Here is a 19027-nt window from a genome sequence, read left to right on the forward strand (position 1 = left end):
TGGGAAGTGGGGGGGGGTGGGGGGGGTCTGTGTGTGTGTGGGGGGGGGGGGGTGGGGGGGGGAGGATGGGGGGTGTAAGAGGTGAAGGAAGAGGGGAAGGAAGAGGGGGAGAGAGAGAAATAAAGAGAGAGAGAGGGGGGGTGGGGGGGGGGTGGGTTGTTGTTGTTGTTGTTGGTGGTGTCTCTCAGTAACTTAAACCTTCACTACAACTTGAGACAACCCATCGGTTGCACATCCCGACCGACAGGAGACTTACAGCAGATTATTTACCCCCCAAACCCCCCCCCACCCCCTCTCTCTCTCTCCCCCTCTGTCTCTCCCCTCTCACTCTCTCTCTCCCCCTCTGTCTCTCTCTCCCCCCCCTCTCTCTCCCCCTCTGTCTCTCTCTCTTTCTCCCCCTCTGTCTCTCTCTCTCTCTCCCCCTCTGTCTCTCCCCTCTCTCTCTCTCTCTCCCCTCTGTCTCTCTCTCTCCCCCTCTGTCTCTCTCTCTCTCTCTCCCCCCCCCTCTCTCTCCCCCCCTCTGTCTCTCTCTCTTTCTCCCCCTCTGTCTCTCCCCTCTCTCTCCCCCTCTGTCTCTCTCTCTCTCTCCCCCTCTGTCTCTCTCTCTCTCTCTCCCCTCTCTGTCCCTCTCTCCCCCCCTCTCTCTCCCTCTCTCTCTCTCTCTCCCCCTCTGTCTCTTTCTCTCTCTCCCTCTCTCTCCCCCTCTGTCTCTCTCTCTCTCTCCCCTCTCTCTCCCCCTCTGTCTCTCTCTCTCTCTCTCTCCCCTCTCTCTCTCCCCCTCTGTCCCCCTCTCCCACACCCCTCTCTCCCCCTCTCCCTCACTGACTCCATCACTGAACCTCCGCAAATAACGGGACATAGTTTGAATCGGGAAAGGGCGACCGCTCTCCTAATGTAACACAGAGGGAATGTCCCGCGTGGGGTGAGACTGCCCGTGGGATTTGCAAAGGATGACGAGGAGTAAGAGCTCAGGGGATACCGTGTGATGCCGGGGTTTGGGGGGGGTTTGGGGAGTTTGGGGGTTTGGGGGGATTTGGGGGGTTGGGGGGGAGTTTGGGGGGTATGGGGAGTTTGGAGTTTGGGGGTTGGGGGGAGTTTGGGGGTTGGGGGAGTTGGGGGGGGGGATTTGGGGGGTTGGGGGGAGTTTGGGGGGTTGGGGGGGAGTTTGGGGGTTGGGGGAGTTTGGGGGTTGGGGGGGGAGTTTGGGGGGTTTGGGGAGTTTGGAGTTTGGGGGTTGGGGGGGGGGGGAGTTTGGGGGTTGGGGGAGTTTGGGGGTGGGGGGTTTGGGGGGAGTTTGGGGGTTGGGGGGGTTGGGGGGGGGAGTTTGGTTTGGGGGGTTGGGGGAGTTTGGGGGTTGGGGGGGGGAGTTTGGAGTTTGGGGGGTTGGGGGGAATGAAGGTGGATTTCAGGTGCGATCTCTCGGTGTCTCTCTATCCCTTTTTATGTCGAACTGTACCAACTGTCAGTTTCCTTTTTTGTTCCCTCTCTTATTGCTGAGAGTGAGAGGTCTCTCTCTCTCTCTCTCTGTGTGACTGTGTGTTGCAGAAATAAAGGTTTGCAGTTGCGAGTGTCTGTGTGAAGTTCAGGGAAGTTTATGTACACAATAACACACACTCTCTGCTCACGTTTGGTTATAGCGCCTTATCACGTCGTTGAGACGTCTGAAAGCGCTTCTCAGGCTTTACTATACAGTGTAGTGACTATATTTTGCATTTTTTATTTCTGTAAAGATATATAACATCTATCTATCTATCTATCTATCTATCTATCTATCTATCTATCTATCTATCTATCTATCTATCTATCTATCTATCTATCTATCTATCTATCTATCTATCTATCTATCTATCTATCTATCTATCTATCTATCTATCTATCTATCTATCTATCTATCTATCTATCTATCTATCTATCTATCTATCTATCTATCTATCTATCTATCTATCTATCTCTAACAAACATACAAATATGGCTTTTAAATATATGAGACACAGAGAGAGGGATGTCTTGTGTTTGTTAATGTATTGTCTTACAGTCTCGGTGTATGTTATAACATAATAATAACTTGCACCTTATAAATTCAATACAAGAGTTTGGTCAGAATAGGGTCCAATAGGTTAATCAATAGATTAATAGGTTAATCAATAGATTTACTGGGGTTGTTGTCCTGTATTTTCCAGTTAGATGCTGAGGTATGTTTAGCAAACAAGGGGTCAAGTGGGACATGGGTTGTGTGAGATGGGGAGACCGGGCCACAGAGTTTGGGAAACAGAGGGAGAATAGCCAGACGGGGGGAGTGGAGAGCCAAGCGCAGTATGTGTCATGTTGCACAGCTCCTTCAGACACAGTCTCTTCCCCGGGGAGAGCAGGGACTTGGTCAGGATGGCACACACACACACACACACATTAATACACACACACTGATAACACACACTAATACACACACACACTAATACACACACACTAATACACACACGCTAATACACACACACATATTAATACACACACACTAATACACACACACATATTAATACACACACAGTAATACACACACACACTAATACACACACAAACGAATACACACAGACTAATACATACACACACACTAATGCACACACATGCACACTAATACACACATACTAATACATACACTAGTACACACACTAATATATATATATACACACATTAATACACACACACACACACCAATACACACACACACGCTGATCATCAGCGATTGAAACAATCTCCAACGTTGCTCGCTAGCTCGTGCCTGGAAGTTCATGTCACTTGCCTGGTGACTGAGCAGTAAAGAAACAGAGAGAGAGAGAGAGAGGATGGGAATAGAAACGGTCTCTCTCTCTTTCTCTTTTTCTGTAAAACTGGTAAAGCGACGCGTCCGCTTCTCTCACACAGCGGAATGGAGACCAGTAGCGCTTGTGTCTGGTGGCAAATAGCTTGAGACAAAGTGCCTTACCGTCACCTGAGATCGCCCAGTGAATAAGAGCTGGCGCTAACATTGCACACTGCCCTATAGACATGCACATGTGAGCTCTCAGGTATATGTATATGTGGCTATCTTTCTATTAAACGTTTGAAATTGCATCCAATTGCAACATAAATTGTCGGATAAATACCTAAAAGGTAAGGTATGCACACATACACAGATATATCTGAATGGATGAATAGATAGATAAATGATAGATAAATGATAAATATATGGATGGAGATTTGGATGGATTATTTAACCCGGAAAGCATCCTCGCTGAGTCAGTTTCTCAATGAAGGTGATCGGCTACTGGTTACCTGTTACCTGTTTATCCAGATGAGGATAATACGTGAATATAAGTGAAGTATAGATCACATTTGGGAACCACCAGTTATGCGGGCAGAGCCAACAAGGAGCCCAACGCCGGTCAGTGAGGGGATGTCTGTTTGTCCAAGCCCTTAAATTAGGATCAGAGGTGTCCAGTTGAGTCAATATAAGAGACAGGGTTATTGGCGGGATGAAAGGATTACCAACCTCCAAGAATAAATTCCCAAGTAAAATTCATTAAAGCGTCGATTTTTTTTTAGAACAGATGAGTCCTAATAACATTTGGCATTATGTACAAAAATCATAAATTGATAACGTTGGTGAAATGGAAGATTGTTGAGTGGAATAGGAATGCAACGCACAACAGAGGGCTGAGATGCGAATAATAATAATAGTAATCCTTGCATTTGCTATAGCGCTTTTCACGTCGGGAGGACGTCCCAAAGCGCTTCACAGAATAATACACTGTAAAGTGAATTGACTGTATATTTGTGGGCGAACGCGGCAGCCAATTGCGCACAGCAATGTCCCACAAACAGTCGTAGATTGAAAATGACCAATTTTATTATTGTTTTTGGTTTTGGAGGGATTATTAATTAGGCTCTGTGTGGAGTAAAGAAACTTGCCCAAGGTTTGGCCCTGTGCCGGGAATTGAACCCAGGTGTCTCGCTTGCAAGGCGAGTGCTCTAACCACTGAGCTACAGGACTCCACATAAATGGACCTGATGCAAATATGTGTCATTACTGTTGTGATAGACAACTTTTCCCCAAAACTCCACACCTCCCCTCCCCATAACAAAGTAACGTTCCATTTTAAGATGAATTAGGGCAACCCACACAGAGTTAGGGTGTAAGAATGTCCTTCTGATCCCACCTCTGAACGGTAGAATCCAGATTAGTTTTCAAAAGAGAACTAAACAGGCACTTGAGAGGAATAATGTGCATGGGTTATGGGTGGGAGAAGGGCAGGTGAATGGGACTGAAAGTAGAACTGGCTCTCTTTTGAATGGACCAATAGCAAAAATAGGTTGGGCCAAATGGCCTTCTTCTGTGCTATAAAGGTACTATCCCTCCAAAGGCTCAGACAGTAGAGAGGAACCTGGGTTGCAGTAGAATTGACCTTGCTCAGGCTTGCTACAGTGGCTCTGTGTGACTGAATACACCACCAGTTGGGTCCAAGGTAAGTGTGGTGGGTGTCACTTTAAAATAGTAGGGTAATAATTCCTCTGCTAAAAATGAAGGTCACTCAATCCAGGGACTGTTTGTGGGACGCTGCTGTGCGCAATTGGCTGCTGCGTTTCGCCCACAAAATACACAGTCAATTCACTTTACCGTATATCCTGTGAAGTGCTTTGAGATGTCTCAATGACTCGATAAGGCGCTGTATCAAATGCAAGGCTTATTATTATTGTAAAGTATTATCATATATTCAACTTGGTCAAGGTCAAAACTAGTGAGAGCCACGGTTCCCCGTTATAGTGAATAACATCTTTATTTTTAGATGATCAAAAAATAAATCTCTTTAGGGAAACTCAGTGATGAACTCTTAACTATCCGTGTCTCTTTTGAATGACAGACCAGTGTAACTCACTACAATCCTGCCGTTTTTGCCTATTCTCTTTGCCTTAAACGACTGGTGCCCCCGGGATACCATAAAAGACATAATGATATTTTTAGTAAAAAAAACAACACACGCACACAGCTCTTGATTTAGATAAATTTTGANTTTTTTAAAATAAAGCAAAGAATGCTAGAGGTTGTCTGAAGGAGAACAGCCAACGACTCGAGCAATCCAAATGCCCAGAGTGAAAATAAATGAATAGAGGCTCCAATTACTGTATTCAAGTGGGTCTTACAGCGTTGAAAACACTGCTCCCATTCTTAAACGACTTTGCCCACAATGCTAACGCAATAGAAATGCAGTCTATAAGTCGGAGGAGGCTTAGAGGTGGGAGGGAAAGGGGAGGATAGATTCATTTAGAGAAAATATTGGAGGTGAAATTCTTTTATTATTATTATATAAAATGCAACACAACAGTTGGTTAAGAAGTTCAGTTTTGCACCACTCCAAATATTGGGGATTGAATGTTTGAGGGAGTAAACGGTAGGAATATCAGGCCACGATAATACACTTTTTCCTCTTTTTTAAAAAAAAACACTGCCTATAACTCCGGGACACAATAAGGAAAGCGGAACCAACAGCTCCACGCGCTATAAGCTGTCCATCACTCCATTCTCCCAGATGCATAAATCTCTCAAACCCCAGAAAGACATTCAATCTTTGCTCTGAGCCGATTGCTCAGAAAATAAGCTGTTTTCCTCCCTCTCCCTGTATCTCGGTTGAATTGAACCCACCGGTGGGTGGAATGCACTTATACTTTGCCCAGTGTTATAATTGCCCCGTGTTTCTGTCCCTAGTCATTAAATTAACTCGTGGGATATATATAGAGTGTGTGAGTTTTCTGCATTTTATATATAAAAAAAGCACAAGTGCATGTTAGAACCCTACCCCTCTCCCTCTTGCAAACAGAATAACTGCCACCCAACCCACAAGCTATAAGTTCTGCAAAGCTTTTCATCCCCCCGGGGGTTGGTTGGGGTGGGTGGAGGTCAGATTTATACCTTGCAATCGGGCGAGTGGAGCTGACGAGGGATTTACTGAGCAGTCAATGCCTGGTATCGGGCCTGTATATGTGCACCTGATTAATGGCAGGCTCAGTCAATGATGTGGCTAATATTTTAGAGTAGGGTTTGGCTTTAAACTTCGGCTGAGGAAGAAATTTACTGTACTTTTACATCACTTTTTTTAAAAAAAGCTTAGCTCCCTTCCTCCCTCAGTTTCCTTCCTTCTATTCATCCTCCCTTCCATCCCTTCGTTTATAATTGGCCCTAATAGTATTAGGGACACTACAGTCAATAAGAAAGTGTGTGTGTGTGTGTATAGGGGGGGCGAGGAATAAACAGTTAAACAAACCATCATTTCCCTGTACTGATGGTAATATAGTCTCATAGATTCCCATTTCCTACACAGCAATTTGTCCTCTGTCNTTTTCTATCCCCCCTCCCCAGCCTCCCCTTTCCTTCCTTTTTTCATTCCTCCTTCTCACTTTTCCTTCTTTCCTTCTTTCTTCGTGTCCTTCCTTCCTTCCTTCCTTCCTTCCTAGAAGGAATATATTATATATATAAAGGATATATATATAATAATAATCCTTGCATTTGATATAGCGGCTTATCGCGTCTTTGAGACGTCTCAAAGCGTTTCACAGAATATACTGCAAAGTGAATTGACTGGAATATTTTGTGGGCGAAACGGTGGCAGCCAATTGCGCACAGCGGCGTCCCCAAAAACAGTCGATATAATATCTCAGCTCTCTTCCCTACTTGAACATTTTGCGGAAATAATTGGAGATCCTTTCAAAGAACAGCTGGACAATTAGAGCCTTGGACAACGACCTATATATAAAAGGCCGTGTTTTCCCAGAGCTATGGTTAACTCCAGAACCTTGGCAGATCTCAGCCTGGGCCCACACTCAAAGCCATGTGTACAATCTGCCCACACAATCCCTAAAACGTTCAGACAGACTGACTATTTTGGCGTTGCTTCATTCAGGCTTATTTGGCAAATAATTAAAAAATGGGAATGATGTTTATTTATTAAAGATATTAATAAATGGCCCAGCAATCTGCCAACCAGACCTTTGGCCACTTATTCTCAATGTGGTTTCATTTCTGCCAGATTTATTTCTAGATTACAAACGGAGATTAAAACGTTTACAACTAAACAAGTTGTAATCATCCCTCTGAGTTATTTTACCCCACAATAAAAGAGTTCCGGTCACCCTGCATCTTCATCTTATTCCACAATTTGACAGAGAGAGAATTGAAGAGAGAGAGAAAATGAACATTAATTGAGTCCATTTAAATAAAACGAATGCATTCAAAAAAAAACCGAGAAGCAGTTGATTTTTTTTGTTGCAAAATAATATGGAGTTAATTATGTTGGAGGGAGAGAGAGAGCGAGAGAGAGTGTGGGGTGGGGAAGGGAGTGAATTAACTTCAGAAGCTATCTGTTATTTGGCCACGCATTTATCCCGGTTTTAATATAGTTTCATATACAGAGAGACACAGAGAGAGAGAGAAGTCACTATTGAGCAAGTAAGAAATTCAGTCCTCTGCAGGGCAGAAATGCTTGAAATCTATAAAAAGCAAGATTAGCCTGGGCTCTCTATTTAATTTTCTGCCATTATGTCAGACCAATTACTTGTAATACACATGTAAATCTTCCGCAGTCTGATCTACCCTGACAACCCTGCCTTCAGCTCACAAACCCATATGTTCTGCCTCCTCTCGAGTTATTGAGTCTGACTTGAGACTGATCGTCAAAGGAGGTGGGTTGAATTCAGTGAAAAATGTCCCTGTCCCGCCAATATTTCTTGTAAAATTAAGGCACACAAGGCAAGCGCCATCCCACACCACCCCTCTCCACTCCACTCTCAAAGACTGCACTGATCAGAAATCTGGAATAATACACAAGTCACAGATGGCGCTATAACCTCATTAGCCCAGTGAGTTGCCTGCCTGGAGCCAGGCACAAATGAACTCAGTCCTTCAATCTATCTCCTCGTTCTTCGAATTCAGCTCAAATGCCAAGTGCAAAGAACGAGCAAACACGAAGTGGTGACATAAACATAGAGTCCACAGTTTGCTTCACAGAAACATCAGGCAGAGAGAATCTCAATAATTAATAATAAGAATATAATAATCCTTGCATTTGACGTAGCGCTTTTCACGTCTGCTCGACGTCTCAAAGCGCTTCACAGAATATACTGTAAAGGGAATTGACTGTATATTTGTGGGCGAAACGCGGTCGCCAATTGCGCACAGCAGCATCCCACAAACAGTCATGGATTGAAGTGACCAAATTATTTTTTTTTAATGATTATTATCCTTAACACATGACTGGGTTCCCAGTGCCCATTGTGGGCCTGCGCACATAACAATACACTGTGGTATTACATAACACACTGCCCTAGGTTATTGCATTGTTTTACATCCCAAGGCTTTCAGCCACTATGCCCTAAAGCTTTGTAACTAACTCTCTCCCTCAACCACTCCGTCGTGTCCCCTCCTTCCCCTCTTTTCGATCACGACTGAAGATCTTCCTCTTTGATCATGCTTACAGTCACCACCGCGACCCCACCCCCACCGGCTCGGTGTCGGACTCCACCACTGTTAGCCGCTCCGAGATGCTGCCCTTGTGGAGTGCTATATAAATGCAAGTTGTTGTTGTTGACTGATAAAAACAACGTTTATATAGCGTCCTTCACGTCTTGGAGCGCTTGGGCACATTGTGTGTAATTGCTGTGTACGCTGGGGTATAATTATTTTCAGTTGGTTATAGCCAGATCCTCGTTTAGTACCGTACCTTTCTAATAACTTGCATTGATACAGCGCCTTTGGCGTCCTGTAGTTTAATGGTTAGAGCACTCGCCTCGCAAACGAGAGGACCTGGGTTCAAGTCCTGGGCAAGTTTCCACAACCCTCTGTTTACTTAGCAGTAAGTAGGAACCCCATTGTTCGTCAACTTTTTTGGGGATAATAAATAATCCCTTCAAAACAAAAATAAAAGATTGGTCATTCACTCCATGGCTGTTGGTAGGACATTGCTATGTGCAAATTGAATACCGAGCTCACCTGCAAAATACACGGTCAAATCACATTAACTATATTGCGCTTTGAGATGTCTTGATGACACGAAAGGTTCAGTTATTATTTTATCAAATGCCTCGCGGAAATCCATATACGTAACCCATGCATGGCTTTCCTTTCACCAATGCAATTGTTCAAAGTCTGATATAAAATGCTGGAAATCGACTGTAAGTGAATCATCTGAAAAAAAGACAGGTTGACCTTTTGGATAGAACCTTTCATCAGAACCTGGAAAGTTAAGCTGTCTTTATCTCGGACATTGTGCCTTATCACTGAATGCATTCTCTCAATGCTGTGTTGGAAAGGCCAGGGTTGAGGGTAAGGAATCCTGTAAGATTTTTTTCCCCTGGTTTGTAAACTGAGGGAATATGACGCACTGAAGAAAACATCAGTGCAGTCAGCAGTCATCCTGTCTACCACTAGTGTTTCATTTGTGCATATCATCTGCTACATCGAAACAGGCCATTTGGCCCAACTAATCGGTGATGGTGTTTGAACTCCAAAAGAGTCTCCACTCCTCTTAATCCACCATCCCTCCCTCCTTTATCCACACACTGGCTATTCCCTTCTCTCTGATCAATACATGGGGAAGAGAGGCACTAATAAAAGGAGGGGAAAGGATAGCAACCACATAATTGTCTGTACTGGGATGACACGTCCTGTGATTCTTACCCCATTTCTTGTGCTAATTAACACAAGGCGTGGGAGAAATTCTGCCCGGGTCTAGATTTACCCAACAGTAAATTTCTCATCACACCAAGGGAAAAGAACTCAGTGACGAGTTTTACGGAGTGGGAGAGTTAGGCATATGGGAACACATGAATAAATGTGGCTGGTATATTGACAGCACAATGACTTAAGTGGTAGTGACAAGTTAAGCCCGAGTCGAGTCATTAGAATTCACTGTATTTTTTTGTAGTGTTTCAAAGCACACAGAATTTGACAAAGTGTGCTCTTCAGTCTTTGCTCTGAAGCCATTTTCTGTTGATCCTTTAAGAACGTTTGTGAGAATCGGCTTCAAAATTAACGCTGTGTTTAAGAATTTGTCAAATTTGCATGATTGGGAATACTAAGAAGATAGAGTAAGCCTGGATTCTAGAGGAATTTCTAACTTGGAATGGTATGAGCGACTCCCAGCATTTTCAACTCAAATGGTAATTTTATTGGGTGCGAGTTTGCACTACAGAGAAAAATAAAGAGCATAAAGCATCAATGGAGATAATGCAATTATATCAGTGAGTTACTGCTAATGTCATCTGTGGCAAACCTGCCGCTGCCAGTCTCCAAACCAATACAGTCCTGATCGCATACAAGGAACGTGGAAAGAACTGAAATCCGCTGAGCTGAAGAATATGCTGGGATCAGAATTTCAGGTAAAAAAAAGACAATTGACTAATCCTAACCCTCAATAGCCCAATTATAAATCAACCATCAGGTCTTGCTGTGCACATTAAAAAGGAACAACTTGAATGACTGAGTAAAAAAAAATCTACCAGCAAAGTAATTGGACTTTGGGAGAATGTGGTGCGGTTTGCAAGTGGGCAAATTAATGAGTGCTCTTAACTAAAAGCGGTTGATCAGAAAGGAGTTTAAGGTGGAATTGTGATTTTAACCGAGTTGTGACACCTGCTTCAAGACTTTTCTGTAATGCTTTGTGAACGAGGAGACATTGAGTAAATTGGAATATTAACCTTGGAAGAAGCTTTTTATCTGGAATCAACTGTGCAATCCATTAACTAAAGCCCAGCTATGATGGCTTCACTTGACTTATTTCTGGTAAGGTTTGCAGGCAGGCTCGCTGCATGCATTGATTACAGGGACTGAGGCTAGTTATGAAAGAGCTTTCAGAAATTCAAGGTTACGACTGATCCAAGTTGAAGATTCTCATGGCTGCCTCTGTACTGACTGACTTAAATAAGCAACACTCGATATCAAGTGGTCTAACAGCTAAATGACTCAGAACAACAAACATCAGCTGGCTCATATCAGGAGCTATCGCTATAAGGAATGGCACTCATATCAATCTGTGTCCTCATTACAGGACAGGTTTACAAAGCTCTACTGTTCTGCTGTGCCTGAGTTTCTTTTTGTGGTTCAGTTGAGCATTGCTGTTTCGACACAAGGAAATTCAAAGAGGGTGCAATTTGTCCCTCTTTGAATTGGATAAGACAAGACATTAAGCTAAAGTCCTGACTGTGCCTGGTCAGGTGGACTTTAAAGATTACGCGGGCCTTTTTGAAGAGTGAAGGGAGTGTCTCATGGTGTCCTAGTCAACAATCTCCAGATAAAATTGGTCACTCATTTCATAGCTGTTTCTGGGACATTGCTGTGCGCAAACTGGCTGCTATGTGTGCCTACTAAATACACGGTCGCTACACTTTATAGTAAATCTTGTGATGCGCTTTGAGTCTTCTTGACGTGGAAAGCGCTGCATCAAATACAAAGATTATTATCATTAATAGGGGGAAGCAATAATGTATCATCAAAGCACTGACGAATTCTCTAGCAAGTGATCCTCTGTGGAATGCAGAGTGAGTATGAAGCTTTCACTGCCTTATCCACTGAATGTGATAGAGTAAATGAAATTGCCTGACCTACCCTCCGTCCTAAATCAGCCACACAATGAGCAATGTTTGCCAGTAGAAGAATCAGTCACGGAACAATATTGGGAGTGAAGTGTGCAGCAATGTGCAACCTGTTCCGTGGGATAATTATGACCCAGCATTTCACATTATTTTCTCTGATCAAAAGGAGATAAGACTTGAGAAACCTTTCCGTAAATTAAATGTAAAAAGACATGATAGATGTCAGTGACCTTTCCTGTTCGCTATGTTGTGTTAATACTAAATATTGGTAGTTCCACATCAATGGAAAATTAGCATAACAACAACAACAACAAATTACATTTGTATAGCACCTTTCACTCCCAAAGCGCTGAACAGTCATGGATGGTGGGTCTTAATATAGTATTAATAATCTTTGCATTTGATACTGCACCTTATCACGAGACGTCGCAAAGTGTTTCACAGAATGCACTAACGTGAATTGACTGTATATTTTGTGGGTGAAACGCTGCAGCCATTTTTGCGCACAGCAGCGTCCCAAAAGCAATCGTGGATTGAGTGATTTAATGACCAACAAATAGCCCAGCCTGCTTCTTGAGTATTTACCAGCCTGAGTTGGGTTTGTAACACCATTGACCAATGCACCATGTTGTGTTGATGACTGTAGGGTCCAACACGCTGATTCTGGGGAGAGTTTCTCATCGTCGCCGACCAGATTGGGGAATATGGTTCCAAACAGCTTGTGCATTTTGTCTCATGCCTTTCAAACTCCCAAGAAAGCTGTTATTCTTCGGTTGCCATGGCAGCTTCAAGCCTTGCTCTGTCAAAACAGTTGTGCGTGCACTGTTCAACTCAACCGAGGACATTTTGCAACGCTCGCTCGGAAGGTTCTGCAAACCGACCGAGGCTTTGAATGAAAGCGACCTCGTCTCCTTGTCACTTCCAACGGTGTCTGAGTTTGCTAAATTCGTGTGGTCTGGAAACTGATGTAACTTGAACCTTCGTGTCAACCAGAATTGTCAACCGTAACGAGAGGGGGCTGGAGAAGGATATTTCGAATCGAGTTATACAAATATCGTGTTGACTTGTTGTAGCTGACGAGGGCTGGCGTGACCATTGACAGCTGCAATTTTTTTGTTGGCAGCTGGAACCACTTTTTTTTTACGCACAAACACACACACAGCGGGAGTACTGTCGGCCATTAGCATGATAATCGTTAGGCATTTGCAGCTGAATGGCTCACAGATTGATGGAATTTGTACGGGGTTCAGCGAGGGTTGCCGCCAGATAAAGGCCTGTCGAAGGGAGCTTGTGAAATAGTTTTGTCTCCCTTGTAATGGCTCTCTCTCGAGTTCGGTGTCATGGCATTGCCATGGTGAGCCGTACCAATATGGCATTGCTGTTTTGCAGATTTCACGTCCTCCCGATGTGAAAGGAACTATATNAAAAAAATTGGGGATTGTCTTTACAAAGATTTACAAAGAATGTACAGCACAGAAACAGGCTACTCGACCTAACCAGTCGTTGTCCACTCCACACGAGCCTTCACTCATTCCTTACTCCCTCCCTTCTATTCCCCTCTCCCTCCTGTGAATGTCTAGCTTCCTCTTGACTACATCTACACTATCTTATTCAACCACCGCTTCAGGCAACGAGTTCCACAATCTCATGACCCTCTGCGTGAAGTAGTTTGTCCTACATTTACTCCTACATTCATCCTCTAGTCACTATCTTATATTTGTGTCTCTTGGTTACGGACTCCCCAACCAGTGGAAACAGCCTATTTATGTGAAGCTTATCAAACCCTTTTATAATTTTTAACACTCAATTTAATAAATACTGGTTCGAATTTTCAGATATTCCTTCTAGTGTTCCTTAGCTAATTTAAGGGCTGCTGCAAATTTTATCCGGGGAATTGGATATTTCAATTTCAACGAGTGTTTCTTTCACTGGTTTTAGGGCAGGTACTCACTTGAAATCAATTGTAGTTTCTAAAGCGCTTTGAGATGTTTTAGTTTTACTTTAAAGGTGCTGTATGAATTCAAGTTATATTACCATATCGCTCTGATCTGATGTTAGCTTGTTTTAATACTAGCAGAATTTACCAGCAGATCTGAACAGAGCTAGGCCCAGTGACATGTGGCAATGAATTGGAGCCTCCTGCCTCACTAAAGCTTATTCGGGAGCAGATAAAGCAATCTTTTCCGACCAGACTGTGTGATTTTTTTGGTTCTTCCCTGACGATATTCATTTCTGCCCTTCCCGAGCAGATTTTCGATCAAGGCAGAGATGTGACTGTGTGGGCTGTCAGCTTCCAAACAAGACACCGTATCTTCCTTGCGAGCCGAGCTGTCAGATCGTATCACATTGCTTGAGTTGTTATTATGTCAGACGCTGGTTGTCTAACATGTCCACATTGATTGGCGTCTGTCAACTGTTGTCCAATTATGGATTGGGTTACGCAGGCTCAAGCTTCCCTGTAGAAGGAACAACCCGATTTCAAAAGCTTTCTGCCTGATTGCACACAGATCACATTTTTCCAGCAGGAACCCAGAAATAAAATCTTAGATTAATGTGTCAGCCTGGCTCAGAAGATAGCACCCTCGCCTCTGAGTCAGAAAGTTATGGGTTCAGGCTCCGTGTTGGGACTTTGAACTGACACTCCAATGCGGTGTTGGGGGGGAGCATATGCAATGTCAGAGGCGCTGTCCTCTGGACGAGATGTTAAACCGAGGTCCCACCTGTCTGTTCAGGTGGTTATTAAAAATCCCATGGCACTATTCAAAATGAGAAAGGAGTTTCCCCCGGTGTCCTGGCCACCAATGCCCCCCAAATTGGTCATTCAGTTCATGGCTGTTTGTGGGACATTGCTGTGTGCAAATTGGCTGTTGCGTTTGCTCAAAATACACACAGTTTCTCCACTTCACAGTATACCAAAAGGATCATCAATATTATTATTATTAATAAGTATAGTTTATTTTCTTTATCCTTTTGAATTTAGAACTTGAAGTTGGTACTTAATCCCTAAATCCCACACTAGGCTCCTCAAGACAGTTTCCAGCTGTGCGGTGCTTGAACAGATATCACACAGCGCTGCATTATTTGAGGTGCATAATCTTAATTGAGTAATTACAACCAGCTCAGGACACATATGTCTGACAGTATCTATAGACAGTGGGTTGGATGAGAGGGAAGCACATTTTGAAAGCACAACAGATTACTCACCAGGGAGACAACGACGCGATGTTCAACACATCATTTGGCTGCATGTTTTCTTTATCTGCTGACACTTGCACAGGCACATTACATTGGTTCACTGAACACAAAGTGGCCACCGCCGTGTTAGAGGAATGATTAGGTTTTAATGGAATACGAGAGAAAGCAATGAATAAATAAATAAGAACAGTGCGCCATCCAGGATTCTTGACGAGCGGTGTTTTTGCTTTTGTGGAAAAACTCGGAAATCATTACTTTTTAAAAAGCGGACGGTGTTTTCGAAAATAAGCCAAGTTGCACGTGGCTTTGGTGCTGTCTGATGGGGGAACGAATGTCAGGCTGAGGTGTCAGTTTAAGCTCAGCTGAGTAGAAGATTGTGAGTTCGGTTTAGCTCCGTTAGTAGCACTCGCGCGCCTGAGTCAGAAAGTTGTAGGTTCAAGACCCACATCAGAACATTGAAATCACACAGTCTAGACTGATACTCTGGCGCAGTGCTCGGAACCGCTTCCCTGCCGTCCTTCGGATGGGACGTTAAACCCATCTGACTGTTGAAGTGGACATTAAAGATCCCATGGTGCTATTCGAAGAGGGAAGGGAGTGTCTCCCAGTGTCCTGGCCAATAATCCTCTAGACAAAATCGGTCATTCACTTCGTGGGAAGACATCTCAAAGTGGTTCACAGGGTTTTGTGGTGAACATGTATGTTGTAGGCCAATGCGGCAGCAAAATTGCATAAGAAATGCCCCACATTGCGAAGTGTATGTAGATAGATACCTATATGATGTGCTAACTAGAGTAGTTGTCAGTGACATTTTTTTAATGTTCATAAAGAGCAGACTGGATGGTTGGTTTCTTTCACAATGCTATAAACGCAGGGGCAGTCAGGCGGTCTGGTCTGCTGGGAGCTTTAATGTTCAGGATTAAAAGTTTTATCAGTTTTACCACAGCGTTGGACCATAACAAAACATCATCTTTTTTGCTGTCTTTTATAACAGGAACTCCCATGATAAAAATGTCACAAAAAGATGTCAATATTTTTAACCACTCAGCATGCGGTAGACAGATTCCAAATTTCCACTTCTGTGAAACTGGATCCGCCTAGAAACAAACACAGTGGTATACTATATCACAGATTTGCACATTGCATTAACAGTAAATTGCTAGTTAATGATCCCATGGCACTATTTGGTGAAAGAAGGCAGTTTCTTCTGGTACTCTAGCCAGCAATCAAAATTAATCATTCACTTCATGTCTTCTTGTGGACATTACTGGATGCAAATTGGCTGTGAGTTTGCCTACAAAATAACAGTCAATACACTTGAAAGCAACTCCTGTGTAACGCATTGAAAGATTTTGATGATGTGATAAGGCTCTGTTTCAAATTCAAGGATTGTTAATATTATTATCATAAACCCACAGTGAAACTCAATGGAATTTCAGTTTGCTTCCCTCGGAGTTGGACGGTGAATATGAATCTGGACGGATCAATAGCACAATCTTGGTTTGTTTTCTGCATGTGTCTCAGGAGTCAGAATAGACGTACGAATAGATGCAAGAGCAGACTTAAATTACTTCATTAATGAAGGAACAATAAGTTCATATCAGAGAGACGAAAACAGAAATGTCTGTTACGCTGAGTATATTAATCTTTGCTCTTTATACACACAGAATGTATTTGAAGTACATAAGAACATAAGAAATGCGAGACGAAAAAAAACCAAGGTGTATCTAGTTAGCCTTCCACCTTCTTGGCAGTCACATGCGCATATATCCCAAACAACCTATTATTACTTCCCATAATGTTATTTCCTAAAAGAAAACTATCTCATGTGTGTTTGAAAGAATCAACACTTCCTGCAATAAGTTGAAATAACCTGTCATGAACTATACAAGTGTAACACGATGCTGCTCTTTTTCTCTGAAAACCCCTCCACTGAGAAATAGTTAATATTGGGTCAGTCAAAATAATTTGTATTCTGCCTCAATGGAGGCGTTTGCTTTGCCATCATGGACAGGACTGCAATTGATTTGCACCTGGAACTTACTTCTGAGTTCACAGTCAAGCTGAGACCTCAGCACAGCGCTGGTGGCATTTGAAATTTCTAAACTATCAGGGCAAGGTACAATGTTGACAGCTTACCTCAGTCTGTAGTATGTTTACCTCTGGGTCAGAAGCTGGTAGATTGATTGGGACTTGAGCTCTCAGTCAAGGCTCCTTTTGGATACTTTTTAAGAAGAATGACCAATTAACTGGGAAGCGATGAAAGGGGATCAGGAGGTATGAAGCAGGATGCAGGGGAACTAACTGTATAGATGGATTGAGATTAAAAAGAGCTGAGATTAAAAATGGTGATTTCTAACGTTGAGTTGTGAGAACATAACAGCTCCCTCCACTTCTTCTGCCGCACCACCAAAAGAGATTGCAAGAAATTCTGCAAGCAGAGAAACAGTAGAGAAACAGTACGGATCCTGCTAATGATCGTGGAGTCCTGTAGCTCAGTGGTTAGAGCACTCGCTTTGCAAGCAAGACACCTGGGTTCAATTCCAGGCAGGGCGAAACCTTGGGCAAGTTTCCTTACTCCACACAGAGCCTAATAATAATCCCTCCAAAAACCCAAAACAATAATAAATTGGTCATTTTCAATCTACGACTGTTTGTGGGACATTGCTGTGCGCAATTGGCTGCCGCGTTCGCCCACAAATATACAGTCAATTCACTTTACAGTATATTCTGTGAAGCGCTTTGGGACGTCCTCCCGACGTGAAAAGCGCTATATCAAATGCAAGGATTATTATTATTATTATTATTATAATGAGGGTTGGACAGATGAGGAGTGTGGAGACGAAGGAGACTGAGCCTCGGAATGTGTGCCAAGAGTGATTCACATAGAGCGGGTGCAGGTAATTCAGGATAATGGGTGTCTGGCAGCGAGAGAGAGAGAGAGAGAGAGGAGGGAATAATTGAATCAAGAACCACAAGATTCAATTATGACCTGTATCTCTGCCAGCCATTTTGTAATAACTATAAATATATCCCAACACGTAGCACATGTTGAATTCCATACAATGTTGTACATAGACTCTCTTAGTCACAAAGTCTCCAACACCAGCCAGCTTCTATAAACCGTGACAAGAAGGGAATAAGTATATTATATGTATATGGAGTGGATTTAACTACATTTCTATCGTGCGTGTACGTACAGTATTTTGGTTCTGGTGTCGAAATCTGTGCTTTTTCTTCGTAATGGGACCTTTTAATAAGAAAATCAGTTAAAATTCCCATCAAATTATGGGAATTCTGACCCTGAAGTGGATTGTATTTGATTACAAAACACAGTCACTACACTTTACAGTGATTCCTATCAAACACTTTGAGACATCCTCCCTATGTGACAACCGCTAAATAAATTGCAAGAATTATTATATTATTAATAAAAAAATCCCATTAAAAACCTCGAGCTCCCATCTGCCTGCTTGTTAAAGGTCATAATATATTTATCAAATGTAACATTGGAAATAGGATGATTACTGTTTGCTCTGATAACTAATAATCAATAACTTTGTATTGCAATATCTTGCAGTAAACAGTCTTTGAATTTGACACAGTGACTTATCAGCAAAACCAACTTGCATTTATATAGCTTCCCTCACTTAGAAAAGCATCCCAGAGCGTCAAGTCATCTGGACATCTCAAAGCGCTTCACGGAATAATAATAATAATAATAATAATAATAATCCTTGCATTTGATATAGCGCTTTTCACGTCGGGAGGACGTCCCAAAGCGCTTCACAGAACACACTGTAAAGTGAATTGACTGTATATTTGTGGGCGAACGCGGCAGCCAATTGCGCACAGCAATGTCCCACAAACAGTCGTAGATTGAAAATGACCAATTTTATTATTGTTTTGTTTTTTGAAGGGATTATTATTAGGCTCTGTGTGGAGTAAGGAAACTTGCCCAAGGTTTCGCCCTCTGCCTGGAATTGAACTCAGGTCTCTCGCTTGCAAAGCGAGTGCTCTAACCACTGAGCTACAGGACTCCACAGATGCTGGAATTACAGGAATCTACTGTAAAGTGCGATCATTGTGTATTATATTAATAATCCTTGCATTTGATATAACGCCTTCTCACTTTGTTGAGATGTCAAGTGTAAAGTGGATTGGCTGTGTGCTTTGCGACACACAGACATTATAAGAACATAGGACTTTCTGGACGAACAAT

At 42.9% G+C, this 19027-nt stretch overlaps 1 protein-coding gene across 1 annotated transcript in view; it reads left to right on the forward strand.

The window, feature by feature from the left end:
• The window catches only part of LOC103179582 (glutamate receptor ionotropic, kainate 3), a 117562-nt gene that overhangs the window by 381 nt on the left and 98154 nt on the right, over positions 1 to 19027 (forward strand). The window lies entirely within an intron of this gene.

This window comes from Callorhinchus milii, unplaced genomic scaffold, assembly GCF_018977255.1.
Source record: "Callorhinchus milii isolate IMCB2004 unplaced genomic scaffold, IMCB_Cmil_1.0 Scaffold10, whole genome shotgun sequence".
In the NCBI taxonomy this organism is placed as follows: domain Eukaryota; kingdom Metazoa; phylum Chordata; class Chondrichthyes; order Chimaeriformes; family Callorhinchidae; genus Callorhinchus; species Callorhinchus milii.